At 37.5% G+C, this 19,050-nt stretch overlaps 1 protein-coding gene across 5 annotated transcripts in view; it reads right to left on the reverse strand.

The window, feature by feature from the left end:
* MID1 (midline 1) overlaps positions 1–19,050 on the reverse strand; it is a 150,329-nt gene that overhangs the window by 84,047 nt on the left and 47,232 nt on the right. The window lies entirely within an intron of this gene.

The following is a 19,050-nucleotide window of genomic DNA, read 5'->3' on the forward strand; positions in this document are numbered from 1 at the left end:
AAGTTGGTCAGCAAAAGTAAAATGGACCACTTTAACTGTGCAAAAACCTCTTTGCAGTTACAAAGTTGGTGGTGGTTTTGTTTCCATCTATGTCTCTTGTAATATGGACAATCCAGGGGGTCAGGAGCTTGGGTTACATAGAAGAGCTGTTGCTAGGCAAGATTTCCTGATGTAAAAGCTGTGAACACTGGCTGTATATTCAATAAAAGTGAAATATTGAAGGTGCATAGAATTTCTGGGGCTGCAAAGGCCTTGTGGGCACTGTGTAACCTTTGCCAGGGACCTTCTGAAGGCTTATTACACAGTTGAAACTGAATATATAATATAGTTCATGTTCAGGAAGGCTGGGATGTCCTGACAGCACCAGAATTCTTGTGCACAGGTGAAGAGCAGCATGCACATGCCTGGGTAGTGATTGCTGGAAATCCCAAAGATGTTTAGGGTTCCAGATGAAGAGCGGCCAAATTAGAAGCATGTGAGCTATTAGTTACCATCTGGAAATTCTGGCCTTTAAAATTTGCACAATCCAAGACAGGACTCACCTCAGAAAACCTGAGTATATGGAAGCTTTTTATTACAAACTTGTCAGGGCTTAGAATGTGAAAAAGACATCATGATCATGAATGCTGATGAACTTCAGTTAGCCAGAATCAGGGAACCACAGTAGGTTCCTGAGCCCTTCTCACCCACGAAGTCTGGCTGAGCAGAATGGACAAGGCTAATAGAAAACATTCTCATGATCTGATGCAGAGTTGATGCAGGAAAAGTGCATTATTAGTATACAAGCTAAATTCAGATGAAAAGCCGAATAAAAACTAGTCCTGTAGCTTGCTCATCAGTGAGAAACTCCACTTACCCTAGTAAGGTGTTGTTTTGCAGAAATGGATAAATGCCATCCATTATCTACTAGAGTATCAGTATCTCAGGAAAAGTGTTAACTTACAATGGAATGGACCCCTGGGTAACACATAAAAGCTATTGAATACAAAATTTAAAATTTCCCATTCTAACTTTATTCTGTCATCAAAATTTTGCTGCTGTAAATTTCAACTTAAATAAAAAAAAAAAATAGAAAATAACATTTTAGATGGGAGTCCTTGCAGAAATTAAGCTCCATTGCTTCTCAGAAGGAGAGGTTCATTATGATAGTAGTTAAGTTTAAAATAAGAGAAATCAACCAAAAATTTGAACTGATCAGAAACACAACTTTTTTCTGATATTGCTTATTTCTTATTGCTTATTATCTGGATAATTTTAATTCCCAGGACTTCACTCTATGGTCTGTTGTTCAGACCTCTAGGCTTCTGGATTTTAGCTACAATCAATGGAAGAGCACAGAGGAGAGAAGCACTCTTTTGGCATTTGGCATGTTCTAAAGCTATCAAAAATCAGTGGTTGGGAATCAGCCCTTTCCCGGGGCATCACAGTACTTACTGCCATTTCTTGATTGTTCTGAAAACCTTGGCATCCAAAAATCTTCCTCTCCTCTGCCATGTTGGGGAACTTGGTATTGTGTTCCACAGGACTTGGCAGCATCTCTCCTGGTCCCTTCTGCTGTTTAACCACATGCTGCCCTGCGGTGTCCGAATCAGACACGCATCAGGCTTCATGGTACACTGCCAGTGGAGAAGCCTTTGAGCAATCCAGGTCTTTTTTAGTGTGTGGTTCACAAACCACAGAAGCCCTTCAGAGCTCTGAGGCTGAAATAATGCTTACAGGGATGAGCTTCTAATAGAGTTTCCTAATGCCTGTAGTACAAACCAGGCAACAGCAGCCATGTGTTTCAGTAAAGAAAACCTGCCTTACCCGAACAAATGTAACATTGCTGTGTTGCTGGTGGTACGCAAAACAAGAACGACCAAATATTTCCTTCTTCTTTCTCCAATTACTATTAATCTGTAGTGCCAAAATGTAGAATCCAATGATCAGAGGGATAACTCAAGCAAACAATAAAAAAGCTGATAGAACAGCACAAAGTTATTTTCTGCAAACTCTGTGGAAGCTTCTGAGCCTGAGATTTAACCTCAGGATTTGCAAAGCTACACAAAAATGATTTAAATAGCCCTGTTTAAGGAAGTTGGCCCACTAGTGCTGTGACTAAATTACATTTGGTCAGTTGATTAAAGACAAAGTTATCCAGAAATGACTGGATTTCAGGACCACAAAAATCCAGCCACAACAGCTGGGTTGGAACAGGCCAAACTTTGACCATTGTGCTTTAGTAATAAGTGTCCTGGTTAATGAATGTCAACAGCTGGGATCAGATGGAACACAAGCAAAGGCAAGCTGTGGATGTGAGGAAACAAAGATGGAATGTTGCAAAGACATTACAAGGATCAAAACTGGACTGGCCACAAATCCCAAACCAGGCTGCAAGAACAAAAGAGCATTTTAATGGGTGGAAATTATTTGTAATATATTATTCTCCTCACATAATAAAGAGGAAATCTCTTTTTTCCCTTTTACTGTTGTCTTATATATTGGATTGAAACACTTCCTTCTGGTCCTCTCTGCCAAATCTCAGTATCAGAGGAAATATCAGCTCACTATTGTTACTATATAAATTAGTTGAACTTCATCTAAGACCAGTCTGTAGATCTACTGTGCCAAAAAGGAAAAAAAAAAGGTATTCTCTTAACTTACTACATCTCTCTTTTAAATAAACCTGCACAGAAAATGAGATTCATTTGGAAAATGTAAAGGACTATAGAGAGCTGAATAAGGCAGTAGGTAGTAAGCAGCCTCTGCAGGTGTCCAAGCTCCACATAGGCCAGACATACTCACTGTCATACTGAATATTACCTGATTCTGCACTACGTAAGGCTGTGATTGTAATTGATTTTCTGGGTCAGCAGCCAAACTGAAATACTGGAAGCAAAAAGTGGCTGTTTCTTTGGTCTCTACTCTGGACTGGGAAAAGAACAAACTTGACCTGGGGTTCCCATTTCTCTGGGAGAGAATGAACATCCAGGCTCTATGGACAACCAAGCAGGAGGGCAAAGCTGGCCAACGATGCCCCTCCTGTTAAAGCTGTGTCAGCAGCAGCGTGAGTGCCAAGGCTGTGTTCTGCCAGGGACTTTGTGGGCCAAAGTAGCCAAGACAGCAGGCTGAGAACCCCAGAGCCCATCACCTCTGGCTGGCTGGGCCCAAGAGATGGGGCCAGAAAAAAGAAGAGAGTGCTCCAAATTTCCTCCAACTTTCTCCTCAAAAACATTGTCCTTTTGTAGAGGGTGGTGTTGTTTCTAAGACCCTCATGCTGAGATTAAATCCAAATTCCATAATCCCTGAGTTAGCGGGTAAAACAGGGGTTAACACGGTTAGAGTTTATCTCCATGCTACTTTTTCCTTACCTCAAACAAATTCTGCCCTTCTACTAAAAAGTGGAAACAGCTTTAGGTTCAAAACTCCATTTGTGATGAATTTGCAGTCACTAAAAATGTTACCCAACTCTATTGACTAAATTGCAGGATAAAGCCAGTCTGATCCTTCCATTAAGCTCAAGATTATGCCAACATTTTCTCAGTGACTTCACAGAGCTTTACAGCAGCCAAATAACCTGACCAAAAAGGCCAAAGCTGAAGTCATCAACAAGTAATGTGAAAAAAAATCACAGTGAAGCTGTTCAGCAACTGCTACAACGTTTTTGGGTATGGCACAGGATAGAGGCACTTAATTGTCTCCAGCAACGATGAAGGTATTGCATATGAAACCCAGGATAACCGTTAAGCTTATTGTGAGCTGAAACAACTTGGCAACAAATTATTTCAGCCTCTCACTAAGATTGCCAGCAATCTGTCATTTGACAAACCTCTAAGAAGACATGAATATTTGTTTTTCTAGATCTCAGACAGCTTTGGGTTTGCAAAGCTACATAAACAAATGAAACTCATGAAATCCATGACAAATCCACAAATCCCACCCTGCCTATTTCTCTTTAACTTCCCTTTGTGGCAGTTCAAATTCAGGAGACATCAGTCTGTTGCTAGAGTAGATTTATGTTTCTGGAACACTTACCTGAAGTCAAATGTTAGCTCTAATAACTGTTTTCTATTTCCATACAAAAGAATGTTTACTGGTCAATACTGAGCAACAGAAGGATACAGCAGGCTCATTCTTTCTTCAAGACTCATAATACAGTTTTTCTCCAAGTATATACATATAATAGGGATTCCCATCTAACTTTGAACCCTTTCCTCTTAGTATTTTTAATATTCTTTCCACACGAAGTTGTAAAGTTAAAGTTCTGTGAACTTTACTGTTGAATGTGTTAATCTTTAATCTCAACATTTGATCTCTACACTTTTCTTTAGCAAGTTATTTATTTTGGTTTTCATCAAAACTTTGAAATTCCTCTGTTTGTCGCCTCCCCCAAGCCCCTTTTTCAATTACATCTCCTGGCAGCTGCTACTTCTGCAGATTTGCCAGTAACTGCTATGCACTAAGGAATAAAAAGGAAAAAAAAGGTGAAAAAAAAAAAAGAAGGAAAAAGAAAAGAAAAAAAAAAAGAAAAAAAGATAATTTGAAGGACTCTGTTGGCTTAATCTGAATCAGCTGTCCCTGAGCTGAAGCATTAGGTAACTACTCTGGAGACATGTAATGTTAAATATTGATGGATATCCGATTATGAAGCCATATAATGTTCATAATAATGAACATTCATATTGGAAACACAACCCCAGGAGAGTTGCCTAGCATATAAAGGAACACAAACATTGTTGTTAAACAAAAGTATGCTCTAAGCTGCAATATTTTATGTAAGCTTAATTAGAATGGGCGTACTAAGGTTTATTAACATAAACCTTAGGCTTATTAAACATAAACCAAAGGCTCAGATTTGGCCCAAATGCAAATTCCTCTCTCTTGAAATTAGAATTCAATTTGTGGTCACTTTTAAAACAAATTAGAAATACAACCTGCTTTCTTCTGAGACTGGGTGACCCTGGTTTTAGTTTTACAGTTTTGTAATCAAGAAACTGATTGTAGTAGTCACTTCATCACAACTCTCAGCACTTTAATGGCAGTTTGTTTGATCTCGAATGGCCTTAGCAAATACAATGATGTGTTCATCACAGAAGTTTTTACAGATGTTGAGTTGTTCTCCATGTGCCAGCCTGGATCCTGGCAGCTCTGGGGAATTCACCATGCAAGAGGCCAGCATCACTGCTTTCCCCCAGATGGAGGAGGTGGTTGCAGTTACAGCCAAGCATCCACACACGCCCTGACAGAAGAGGGGGGCAATGTTTTTGTAAGGGAGCAGGCAGGGAGGAGGAGTCAGCTTGGGGCATGAGGCCCCAGAGTTACCCTTGCCTGATCAGGGTTGTGACTCTTCTGACCCTGATGGTGGCAAAGCTGTGGCTCCTGCAGGCTCCCTGTGGTGGAGCCTCTTTCCTTGTTGACCTTGTCACTGCAGAGAGTGGTGGGGAATTTTTCTGATGTAACATACTCAAGTTTTCTCATCCTGTCCTCCGCTCGCTATCCCAACAGGCTTTCCTGCATGGCTTGGATTAGCCTTAAGTTCTTGTGGTTTCTTGTTTCAGATTTTGGTCTGGCCATTTGTCATCCTGGTTCTGTTTCTCCTCTCTCTGTTCTTAGAGTGACAGAACACAGGATCACCTCTTTGGATAAGATTATAAATGCTTCGCTGTCGAATTGCCAATAATGAGTCTCTGCCAAATTTATACTCTAAAATTCCCCAAGCAGCAATTTAATTACATTATTTTGGATACGGCACCATAGCAGCTGCATTCATTTGATGAGGATTCATTATGGTTTATGGTGAAAACAATGGCAAATTAGCTCTGGTGTGTTTTGGAATTTGCTCTTTATTTAGTTTAAAATATCTCTGTTTCAGTGAGCATGACTCCCAAGCCCATTTGATCCTGCAGTCTGTGAGAAAGTGGGAAAGCTCTGAAAAAAGTTTTTAAAAATCAGATATATCTACACCTGTTGCAGCTCAGCTGTTGAACTCCTGCTGGTTTGTGGTTAAAAGGGAATTAACAGAGTTCCATTCTACTGTATTTCAAAGAATATTACAGGAATATTTCCAGTCATATGTATAAATCAAAATAAATACGTAAATAACAAATCCTCAGTCTTGCCCAAATTTTTCATGGATTAATCTTTTCTGCAGAAAAGTATTATATCCCTACCAGAAATCTAGTATGGGTTCTCAAGGAAATCAAAGCCAAATGAGTACTACAACTATTTCCAAGCTCAAACTTTAAGCCAGCTTTGTGAAATATTTGTTTAATTTTTTTTAACTCTCCGGAGGATTTATAGTAAGTTAGGGGGTGTCATGAAGCCTAATCATATGGCAAAATTCACAGCTGGGGTGTAAAAAACCTCCTAAGATAAAATTTGTTCTCCTACCACTATTCTAAACAAAAGCCACAGCTTCACACTAGAAGCTTTTGCCAGAATGCCAACATCATGTGAGGGGCATAACTTCTGCAGGGAATTTTTGTACTGAAAAAGTCTTTCTATAGACAGTTATAGTACCACGTTTGTATCTCTAGTTTATTTTGATTTGTCTATCAATACTGGTAATTTTAATGATAAAAATAATTTTTGGCCACTTAAAAAACACAATGAAAAAGAAAGTTTCTGTTTTCAGCTTTCCTCAAATTCTGTCATGTTTGTATATCTTAAACAGTCCATAGTGATGAAGAGAACAACCCTTAACAGCTGCACATAGAGAAGTTGCTGTACCCCCTTTTGTTATACTCACTTAAGGGCTATAGTTGGAATTGCTTCTCCTTCCTTAGGATAATATTTAAAGTTCATTCAATCACTTTCCTTCCTGTCTTAATCTGTCAGATCCTTGTCTTTACTTTGTGCCAGAACCAGACTAAGTCTGACCCATCACTACATAATTTCAACTTGCTAGACATCCAGGAAATTATTCAGTTACTATGCAGAGTGGTTTTTTAAATTGCTCTTGAGAGCTGGCATAGCTAGGGTGGGATTGAACAGACATGGCACAGATGCTGAGGACGAGGTAGGGAAGACTGCTACAGGAAAGGGAAAATGGTGGATGCACAGAAACCAGCCGTTAAATTTTTATTCCTGCTGGGGAATTGTATTTAAGGAATCTAATCTATGCATCTACTATCAGCATCTGGGGCGGAGTACACTTGTGGAGTCCATGGAGACTGCTGGGTGCCTAAAGAGGGAGAAAATGGAGCAGACTCAGTGGTCCCACCGCAGGCATGCCTGCACCACTGTGCTATAAGAGCTGCTCACAGCCAGCAAAAAACGTAGAGAATTAGTTCACCAAAGGGTTGCACAACTACTGAAGCTGCTCCAGTGGGATGACAGCAGCATGCAGAAAAGACAGGGAGAGCAACATAACAGAAAAAACAATTTTTGGTGGCAGCAGGCTTGTTAAATTAGTTCAGCTATCCCATAATATACCTTCAGTGCTAAGAGTTCAAGTAAGAAAAATCCTAAATTGTCAATGATAAGTAATAAATAAACAAGCAAATAATAATTAAAAAAACCAATAACATTTATTGAAGCAATGCGGGATTTTGGTGGTCTGCCTCACACCAGAATTTGGTATATGCTATAAACACAATATAAAGCAAAAATAGTAATAGAGCCAAATTTTAAAGACTGAACAGGGCACCTTTTACCCCCCACTACCAAAGTGATACTGCTTCACAGCACTAGAAAAGAATTACATGTGAATCTTAAACAAGAATACTGAAATTATGTATATAATGCATTAGAAAACAAAACACCAATGCTTCAAAAGACTTTTTCTTGTGCTTGGCACACGCAGTTTAATGCAGCTTCCCATTATGGAAGCACTTAGCTTCTCTGGGGTTTATGACAGACTTTTCCTACGAATTTTTCTGAAGAAATAATGACTCAGAGAGAGCAGCCTTGAGACACGCAGCTTCCAAGATCGGATATTTGCCTGACCTTGCAGACCTCCTCAGGAAGGAAATGAGTTCCTCCAAGGAAAACACGTGACAGCAGATTCAGAGTCTGTTCTGTAAGCGGGAGTCATTCAATGTGGCACTCCACTCTTGAACTTCAGGGTGAACCAGGGTTCCTACCATGCTTACAACATGTCAGGAAAAAACCCCATACCTAACTACATGAACAAACAAGCATCCTCCGCTTTACTTTCTGTTGTTTTCTTCCTTGGAGTGACAGTTTCATTGCAAACTATAATCAGAGTCATTACAAAATAAGCTCTCCCACACCTGAATTTTTAACTTGTGACAATCATTTACCTGTAACACAACAATTTACTTTTACCCCTATACTGCAAACACTCAATTCTGCACACAATAGATGCAAAAATTAGACTAAAATAGCTTCCTAATTTATTCAAAATTATTTTGATATTGTACACATTAAAATCTGAAGTCTTCACTCTTGAAATGAAGTATGATGAGATTTAATAGTAGAACTCCAAATTGGTTTTATTTGCTGTTTCTCTTTTATTTTTCCTAAAGTGTGGTAGGGACTTTGACAGAAAAATTACATTGCTTTGAAGTGAGAGTATGCTAAATGATTTAGGAAGAGCAAGAACCCATTTAAAACTACTTAAAAATCAGACTTTATTTTAATTTTTTTCATTTGATCATAAAAATGTTTTATTAGCTTAGCACTCTCTTTACCCAACCTCTTCTAACAAAAAAGATTACCAGAAAATTATTAACCTAAAGAGGTAGGATTAGTCAGAGTAATTCACTGTATGTTCGGACAAAGGTTTTCAACCAGTACAAATATGAAAAAAAGCTGGAAGTAATCAAGTAAATTAAAGGGGTAAAAAAAGGTTCCTCTGATAATATTCTTACCCCAAAGAACTGCAGTAATTAGTAGCATCCTGCCTGCATAGGAATTTCAGCGCATTGAAATTTCAGAAGCATGTGTCTACCAAGTCTGAAAAGAAAGCTTATTCAGCAGAGGCAAAAAAAGTGTAAAAACCACAAAAAGGCTTCATGGTGCTGCTCTATTTGGTGGATTTGACTGGAAAGGTCAGTTTTTCCTCAAGAGTGATCATAAGAAATGCTCAAAAGAGGGTGAAAACATTATTGTATGGCTAATATAATGCCCTTTCCCCCATAAGCTTCTGCATATTTTTGAAGTTGAAGGTTGTAACCAAAGGCAGGGGGAAGAACAATGTTTGCCCATACTTAAGGGGCACAGGCAAGAAAAGACTGACTGATCATATAAATTTACCCAACGTTTGCATGACCTCCTGGGTCCTTTTGGTAAGGTAAGGGCTATAGTCTTATTGACCCTTGGGCTGAAAAAGAGCCTCAATGCAGGAGCTCCCTCACATGACAGGTTTTTCAATGTAGATGAAATGAGTTGTATTTTGAAATGAGATGAGTTGTAACCCTCACTGCCAGTCTTCCAACAGCAAACACTTACTCACAAAGCAAATGCAGCTCACTCCTGCCTAGCTGAAGAGCACTCTGTGCAATGGGAGAGCCCCAGCACTGGTAGGGCCATCCTGGAGTGATCCACTGCCCCAGCAGCCAACTACACAGGGGAAGCAGGAATGACCGTGGGGTCACCAGGAGATCCAGGACTACTGGAAAAACACAGGAGCTTTCACTTGCAAGCATTCACTTCAATCCATCTCTCACCTATCTGTACATATATTTTTCCTCTTTTATAGTTTACAGAATATAGTCCAGTTTGTTATATTGGGAAAGGCATTGAAAATATCTGTTCTTGGACTGAGAATTTTAAAGGTTTGGGGTTTTTTTTAAACGATGTCATTCAGATATTATTTGCAGTATTTTAATAACTACTTGAATTATTCCTTTGAAGGGATTTCTTGCATGCGTGTGTTTCCAGTCTTTGGAGCAGAAATAAAATCTTGTAAATAACTATTCAGATGAACCTTCATTCATACAGTGATCAGAATGTTCTTTTCTCTTTAGAGAAACTTAGTAATAAGATAGATGTTGCTCAAATTCAGTTTGAATGAGTTATAATCTCCATATGTTACTGACTTAATTTGGAAATAAATTTTGCACACATTGTCATTAGCTATAGTTTAACAAGTCTGCTTAATGCTTCTACCACAAGACACACATGTTGCGAACAGTTGCTCATCTTTAATCTCTTTCAAAATTTGACAGTATCATAACAAATAACAACACTCAGGTTTGTAGTCTCACAGATCAGAATAGCCAGGACATCTCCAGAAGCACAGAGATGAATTTCAGGGGGGAGGCTACTGAAGTTTGGGAACCTGTGGTCTCAGGGTTTCAAAAAATAAGACTGAGATTACATTTAGACAGGAAATTTTCAGTTCTCAAGAAATGCAAAGTATGTGAGCATGGAAAAAACCCTAAGCCACTACATCCTCTTGCTTTCAGTCGAACTGACGGAACTTTGTTCATTTAATAAATACAAAAATATAAAGAGCCAAAAAATTATGGAAGCGTGACAGTCATAATTGAGATGAACAGGAGAAAACATTTCTACAGAACCCTATTCCTGTCTATGGACTCATTGCTTTTGTCTTTTTCTGATTCTCTCTGATTTTCAGTGGTCATTATCTCAGGGAGCTCTTACAGAGGAGTCACAGTGTGTGTACAAACACAGGTGCTAGCAGGGGGCACAGAATTTTCTAAATTTTGAATTCTAGCTACTACAAAGACTCACGTCTTGGCAATTGGGAACAGCTGAAAATGGTTTAGTAAGCTTTAATGGAGGGGACCTGTAAGGTACAGAAGGAACCCAAAGGTCCAGTCTTTCAAGTGTGTTTGTCTGAGGAACTAGAATAGCCCTGTAGATGAGCCCCTTCCACTGTTGTAAACTCAGATATTGCATAGGACCAACATGCTGCACAAAGGAGAAATATGTAGAAAAGAAATACTTCCACTCCAGCCGGTAAAAATTAAAAGAGAAAAGGCTATAAAAAAACCCAATCCTGCTGGCACCATCTAGATCCATCATCAAGAAAGTCAGTGATATATTACATGTTTATTAGCTGACCAAGATATTATAAGCATTCTACTGGTGAAAACAATGCACTTTCAACTAAACATTTGTTCTCTAAAAGGGTAAGGATTACTTAAGCTGTGTTTTCAGAATGCGTAAGAGTAACTTGGTATAGTCACATTATGATAAAATCAAGTTTTCTTTGCTCTTCATTTTTCACTGACTTGAGACAACTGGAAAATAGATTGGTGAGAGCAACATTATAAACAAGATGTGAAAGCTGTGAAGGGCAGGAATCCCCTTGCCTCAAGTCCTTGATGTGGGTGTTTGCTCTCAAGGGCAACAGTGTCCTTCTCAGCAATATAAAATGCTTTCATGGACAGTCAAGGGATGCCAGGAGAGATAGGGGTCTGGATGACTGGTTTTGGGGAGAGGTAAAAGCAGGAGAGAAAGGGAACACACAGTCTCGTCACCCATATCAGGCTTTTAGTCCAAAGTGTATTTTAGCAACCCAACATGGCTTTCCAGTCCATGACCTTCTGCAGGAGTTTCTCTTGGCATGGACTATTGAAGCTTTCCAAATTAGGCACTGCTTCTGTTTGGTATAAACCCTATGTAAGGTTCATGGTGCTAATGACACATACAAGTATTGTTGTTTTGATAGGAAATGTACGTTTTACTGAAGAAAGAGGGCCAAAGTAAAACATAACATGTACACTTGTAAAGCCCAAAACTGAAAGTAGTATACTGGGATCATTGCTAAATTTGTGTGTGTTTTAAGATCAGAAAATGTAAAAAAAATAAAATATAAGAGGTCTTGAAAATTATTCAAGATGGAGAGCTAAAATGCTTTTGTTCTCCATCTCCATCTCATCCTCCTATAATTGTGTGTTATAACTGGTCAGAGTTAAAATAATTTGGGTTTCTCTTCATGGAGTAATTTAATCTATTAAATTAAGTCTTGAAAAAGATCTGAATAATGAGTGTACTGCAGTGCTTATTTGGGAGATATTTGCATCCAGATTTTGGGGTGGGTTTTCATCCTATTTAAAGTTATTATTAACAACCTTCGTATTTGTCTGAAAATGTATTTTCTGGCATATTACTTTTTAAAATATTTTCATTCAGATGAGGTTATGTTTTAAAATAACTTCAGAATATACATACCTAAAGCATAGACATACACATTTATACCCTTCACACACCTCCCAAAGCCACTGAATACTGTGTGTTTTAGCCTACTCTCCACGTTGAGTGATTTCAGCCTTATGCCCCCAACTATCTTTATCATTCCCTGGTAAAGCACTAAAATAGTTAACCAACTCATTCTATTTATCAGTTATAACAAAATGCTCTGTTATGCTAAAACCCATAAATATTCTGCTTTTGAAGACTACTTATTTGTTACTTTTCCTGTTACCACCACTATCTTTGTTACTCTGGTAGGCAGACTACATTTCCTAAACCTGTGCCCAGTGTTCTAAAACAGTTTTTTGGTTTGCCTTTATACTCATCTACTTGCTTAATTTCCAAATTTATCACTTTATTATTTACTGTTTCTACACAAATCCTCATTCCAAGGAAGTATCTGTCATGAGTTATATTCCACCAACAACTTCCAAGCATTGTATTTTCTAAAAACACATCAGCAATGAAGGGTCAGGCAAGAGGTCATTACAGTACAGCAGTTTAGAACTTGAACATGGACTTAAAATCTGTTGTCTGGTTTGGACCAGAACCATGGAAAAATATGACAGTATATTTTACTTACTTGTAGTCTGGCTTCCCTGGAAACCAGAGTCATGAGAACAAAGATAATAATGCTGCACTATTCACAATTTTGTTTAATTCTTTTGTTCTTCCTGAATAGATTAGACCTTCAACACCATCATTTCCACTAAAATTGAAGGAAATAGTAGCATGTGAAAGACTTGCCAACTATTAAATTTGTGAAATTAGGTTAAAAAAACTGTGGCTTATATTATTTAAGGAAACTTGGGCAGACAAAACCCTCTAATCTCATAGTACTTAGAACTATCGTAAAGTCATTGTCCATTATCCACAGTCATACACATGAAGAACTTCAAAATGCATCTAAAATAATAATACACACACACTTCCCCCCATGAAAGACTAATTTTGGTATTCTGTATTAATACTTTCTGTTATCCTTCTAAACTATGACAAAGAAATACCAAATGGAGGAAACAGACATTGCAGATAACACTGCACTAAAGAGAGAATTTTATAAAGTCTGCCTTAAATATATTTCAATGAAATAAAATAAGTGTAGCTGGAAAACCACTGTAGTAAAAGAGCTTATTCGTACATCAATCCTCTTCCATGCAACAACTTTATATTTTTGGATCTTTGCAAATACTGAAACATAGCCAGTTAGTTATATTTTTACATCCATTTCTGGGTCAAATAATTAAGTAATATCAAATAATATTCTATACTAATTGCTGTGACCATTCATCATTTTAATTTGATAAAAAAATTTATACACTGAAATGTCTATCAAACAGTATCTAATTTAATAATAATATGATAATAGTATCAAGCTGCTTCTAATCTAAAAATAATGGAAGTCCATGAGCTCTACACTTTGCCAGGCTGAATATGATGTTCTAACTACATGTTAAACTTGCAGAACTGGCACTATATAAAGTAACACTCTCAATCTGTTAAGTACAATGCAAAGGAAGGTGCCATTTATCTAAATGTTTGATAACACATATCACTATTACACTGACATACTATGCCTTTACATATTGATGCCGAATTGATTTTTGCCTTTTTGCTTTTATATATTCTCTATATTCTTTACATATATTTTTGTAGCTCTGTAGCCCATTATTGTATTTATAGCTGGCATTTTCCCTACTATTAGACTGAAAGACAAAATAAATTCCCCAGCCGCTCCAAGCTGGGGGTCCAAGGTTACATTCTCTGGGAAGCCAGGGTTGAAACCAGCTCTCCGAGACACATTTTCATGAACAAAATTTAGTTCCTTTCTAAGGCGGGGGGTAATTCACAAAAGCATAGAACCAGGGAAGAATTCTCTCATCACTTATGTCTCTAACTGGGAATTCTTGTCAGTTATGCTAATTTGCTGAACATATAAAAATTGTATGCACTTTATGTTACGTGTGCATCTTCGGCGCTTTCCATCTAGCAAGTTGTGCACCTAGGGATCCTTATGAAGGTAACCCCTTTTTATCACCTAACTGTGCCTGGCTCGTGATTTTAGGACCAGCAAAAAGGCATCAATATAAGTTGGATTTTATTAAAATATCTTCCATTAAATAGAAAGTTAGTAAAGTTAAGGGTATGCAGAGAAACTATAAACTTAGATATGAAAATATTCAGCTACTAAAAAGATATATGCATAGAATTGTAAAAAAAGATAACAAGTAAATCTATTAATGTATAGTGTCTATATATATGATTAAATATAGTTTTACTGACCTATACATATATATGAAACTGTACATTTTTACTTAAAACACAGGCATATATTTATTTCTTCAAATTCAAGATTCTAGATATTCCTTAAGTTAGACATTACTAAAAATTACCCATATTTCTATGCTAGACAACTCTACATAGACACAAATACCAATGTATTGTATTATGCAATATTAGTGTTGGTTTTATATACTAACACAAGCACTGTAAATATAGGCATGGAATGTATATAGATATATATTTACATAAATGTGCATAATATATTTATATGTAAGTTTAGAAACAAATGTTCCTCGATTGTCAAGCCCACTGTTTGTAGGAGTACATATTTATAATTGCTGGATTCTTATAACACTTCAGTACATCAATTAATGATCGAGCTGAAATTACAAAATAATGTCACATAAAAATAGTTGGAAAGCTTCAACACATATTTTGCCAGAATCTTTGTGAAGTCATTTGAATATCAAAAGTTTTTTAATCTATAATGTGTATATAGTACTATTTGTAGTAGCTGTGGACTTGACAAAGTCTCCTACCTTTATATGGTCAAAGGTTTTTAAGAGTTGAATTCATTCCTCCTTATGTGGAAACAATTCCTATGCCTTTAATATTCATGAGTATTTGAATTGACACATAATAGAAAAAGCAATCCTTGCATCCTGAATCAACAGCATAGGAAAAATAGATGTGTATGGATTCTACCACCAAAACTAGCTGGAAACCAGACAAGCAAGAAGATCCTTTTGTTTCTGGAATTGCTGAGTGCTATTCAGAGAGCTGCCCTGCTTCATAAATATGCCCAAAACAAATCAGCATTAATAAATTTCAAACTAAAATATGGTGAACCAAAGCTAAGCTACAACAGTTTGGTTCAGCAGATCTTTCTTGACCAAGTATTAGAAAAATCGTGCCCAAACCATTTTTTACAAGAAAATATATGTTAGAGGTTAAATTCTCAGTAAATATGAAGACAAGTAAAAAAATAAGTTTCAATGGTGTTATGCTGGATTTACACCATTTCAAAATATGTTTTACCATCTATCTTTCTCTTTTGTTACACCTCTTCATTGCTCTTTGTGAATATTAAATGAGTGATATATTTCCATCCATGCCTTATATGTGTGTTCTCCTTCAAATATTCTCTATTGTTCAAAATAAATCTTATCTTACTGTTTTTTTTCCTCACATTCATGAGTCTAAATGTATCTATCAAGCAATGGTAATTTTATTAATTTTCTCAGAAAGAAAAAAAGGATATATGCTTAAATTGTCATTTCCTCTTCATTGCAATAAGACAGAAAGCATAGAATCAATATAAAAAATAATTAGCTATATACATTTTCTTTGAGGTAATATGATGTGGTAAGCACAGGGATTTGTTCTTTCTGCGGTTAAAGCTTTGATTGTTTTTGCCACTAAAATTTATTTTTAGCTTATCACAATTTTGATCACCACATTATAAATCCAGTGTATTACCAGTATATTTCCTGTTCTCTGTTTTGGCTTTTTCCTTTACTAATATGCATCTGCCTATGGTCAACTTTAAAAAGATAAACAAAAAACAAAGCACATCTATAAACACTAAACCAACAGTGAGCATGAAGGTGGTATTGTGGTTGTGTAGCTAAGCAAGAAAGGATTGCTCCTGAAGGAACACAAATGCCCTCAATCCCCTCTGCCCCAATTCAAGTTGAGTAACAGAAGCACCTCTCAGGGCTGGAGATGTAGTAGCCAAAGGAAAATACTTTCTTATTTTGAGATGCCCACAATTGTTGCTACACTGACTGTTAAACACACTTCAATGTAAACGCCTCTGCTGGGCAAGAGTACAGAGCTCCTAATTAAGGAGTTTCATTTTTGCCACGAAAGGAGCTAGATTGCAATGGCATCTTTTGTCCTATGCTTGATGAGGGGTGAGATACTGTTTAAATCATTAGTAACACCACTGCAAGAAAATGTAATTAGCATAGCTTAACACCCAGAACAGCACAACTTGCTGTTGTTAGTATCAATAGTGTGTTGATTTAAAAAGAACAATCAAAAGAAAGTCACCTTAAGTGGTTTTGCTTTTCTTTTTGAAAGATAAAGTTAACCACACATTTTTTAACTGATCCACTATACTATTAGCTACCTCACTCCCATTCTTTCGGATTTTTTTTTAAAGATTTGGGTAGCCTATATATCAAACCCCATGTATACTAAAAACTACAGCAGCAATATAGCAAACAACAACCCATTTTCTCATGTGGAGATTTTCTAATCCATTTCAATGTTTAATTTGCCCAGTGTGCACATTACCTGTAAGTTGATAAAGACCATCTGCAATCTCATGCCTAATATTATGTTAGAAAAATCAGTGATTCAAGCAGTCATATGACCCTTAAGGAAGAAGGAGGAAGAGGCCTGAGTGTGAAAATGGACCTGAAATTTTTGCCCATCAGCTACCAAATTCTAGTGTGAACTGGTATTGTTCCATTACTTCTGGGGGTAAGTGTTAATCTACAGAACTGAAAATCTCATTTTCTAATATTGATTTGTAAACCAGAACTAATTGCTGTGATGGGAGAGGTAATGAGGAAAGGGAAGACATTACTTTCAGATTACCTTCTTATGAACGGAGAATGGATGCTGGATCTGCACGGAAACCACTTGGCCTAATGTTCCCGGACCAGACCATGGCTGTGTCGTATATGTGGCATAATTGGCATGACTGATGTCATCACTGGCATTAGCAATATGAAATAGGCTGCTTCATGACTAAGATGATAGGAACAGGATTTCACATAGACTAATAATTGCCTGTGTAAATTTCTTTTATACAGTTTGGGTACAAAGAAATTCTGCATCTCGAAAAAATCATTAAAATAATATAAATAATGCTAGGAGTTATTCTGAGACAAGAGCTACTTGGCTCAAGTCTATGCTAACCATTAAATTAGTACTTTAATTAGTCTTCAAGAAGGCTGGAGTAAAGTACTTAAGTAGGCTTTTGCCAGGTTAGCTAACCTGAGTGACATCCAGTGTGAATGTTACTTGTCTTTTTGAGATACATCTTCAGAGTTTGCCCAGTCATCTTTGCAGAGAAAAGACACAGATTATGCAAAAATACCCCCATTTTCTTCCTATCTACAGTACTGAGTCAAAGATCGCAAGGGAGAGGACATGATTTTTAGTCTTCTTTCAAGACTTGCATTATGTGTGTACATCAACACCAAGAAATATTTACTACTTTTTTCACATCCTCAAATATATGCTTATCCAGTATTTAATGTTGAAGGTCTTTCATGTTAAGTAGTATATTACTACTGGTATAAAGGTGGTAACGAGTACATTGTTATGTTATTAAATAATAGCACCTGTTAAGAATGTAAACCCACTGAATTATTAAAAAGATTATTAAAAACATTATTAAATCTGTGTACCTTTTCACATTTATGGCCTGTGCCAATGTTATCAAAACTATTAAAATAATAAATTAGTTCAGGAAAAAAGAATAATAAATTAGTTCAGGAAAAAAGAAAGCAAAAATAACAACTCCTCTTGGTAAATAAAAAGGTCTTTAAGAGATGAAAGGAAGTTATCAGGTCCAGGTAAAGATGTGTCTTTCACTATGTTAATATAAATCACAGAATACCATCCACACGTTTCCATAGCACAGAGGCACAATACCCACACAGAATGTGTATGCAGATTTCACCACCAATCACCTAAATTTATCACAGACATGTGTGCAACTACACGCTTTAATCTGAAAGTATTTAACTTAGTTAAACCTATAATTCAGTTTCTTTTCTACATCCAAAATTCTGTGTGGGAAGGCTGGCAATTAAGCCTTGCTCTCCATGCTTGTCATTTCTTGATTGCAGCCCATCTTTAAAAATTCCCCCCACAGCTGCACACAGGCACATGCAGACCATTCGGAGGGAGTGGGTGGAGGAAAGCAAGGGATGCCTAATTCCTGCCTTGGCTCTGCAGCAGCACAGGAATCAGCACGAGAGAAATGTACACCCAGGTGGGTGTGAGGCCCCCTGCCTTTGCCCCAATGTTCAGCAGGAGCTCTGGCTCTGCTGGCAGCCTGGAGAGCCTCCAGAGCACACTGAGACCTGGCTGCCCACTGCCACCTTGCCCAGGGCATCCTGCACAGGGTCAGGCTGCTGGAGCCTCCCAGTTACCTGGCAGGAGATGTGCCAGAAGCTTGCTGAACCGTGGGAATGCTGCAAGAAGATCAGAAACAATTTTGGCTTTGTTTCCAGGATCGCACTGCCTGCGAGCCTGGTGGGAGACAGCGTGGGGAGAGCGGAGCCGGCATTCGGCTTCCCTGGCTGGATGGGCAGCTGGCATCCCTGAAACCAGCACAGATAAATGCAGCTCCTGTTAGTGGTGATGTGAGGGGCTTTTCACAATGAAAGCAACCTAATGAAAAATAATCAACAGCAAAGCATATGCAAAGAATGCCTGACATTTCAATGAGCGCCTGTGTACCTGTAGTCAGCACTAAACCTTGCCAGCTGCCAGGAGTAAAGCTGCAGGTAGATAAGAAAATTCACCTAAACAGTACTTTATGCTGCATATTCCTTATTATAGCTCTAGACAAATCCAAACACAAGTGAGGAATTTTTTCTTTTGTAAAATCTGGCACCTTTTACATGGTGAGCA

Source organism: Corvus cornix, chromosome 1 (assembly GCF_000738735.6).
Source record: "Corvus cornix cornix isolate S_Up_H32 chromosome 1, ASM73873v5, whole genome shotgun sequence".
Classification (NCBI taxonomy): Eukaryota; Metazoa; Chordata; class Aves; order Passeriformes; family Corvidae; genus Corvus; species Corvus cornix.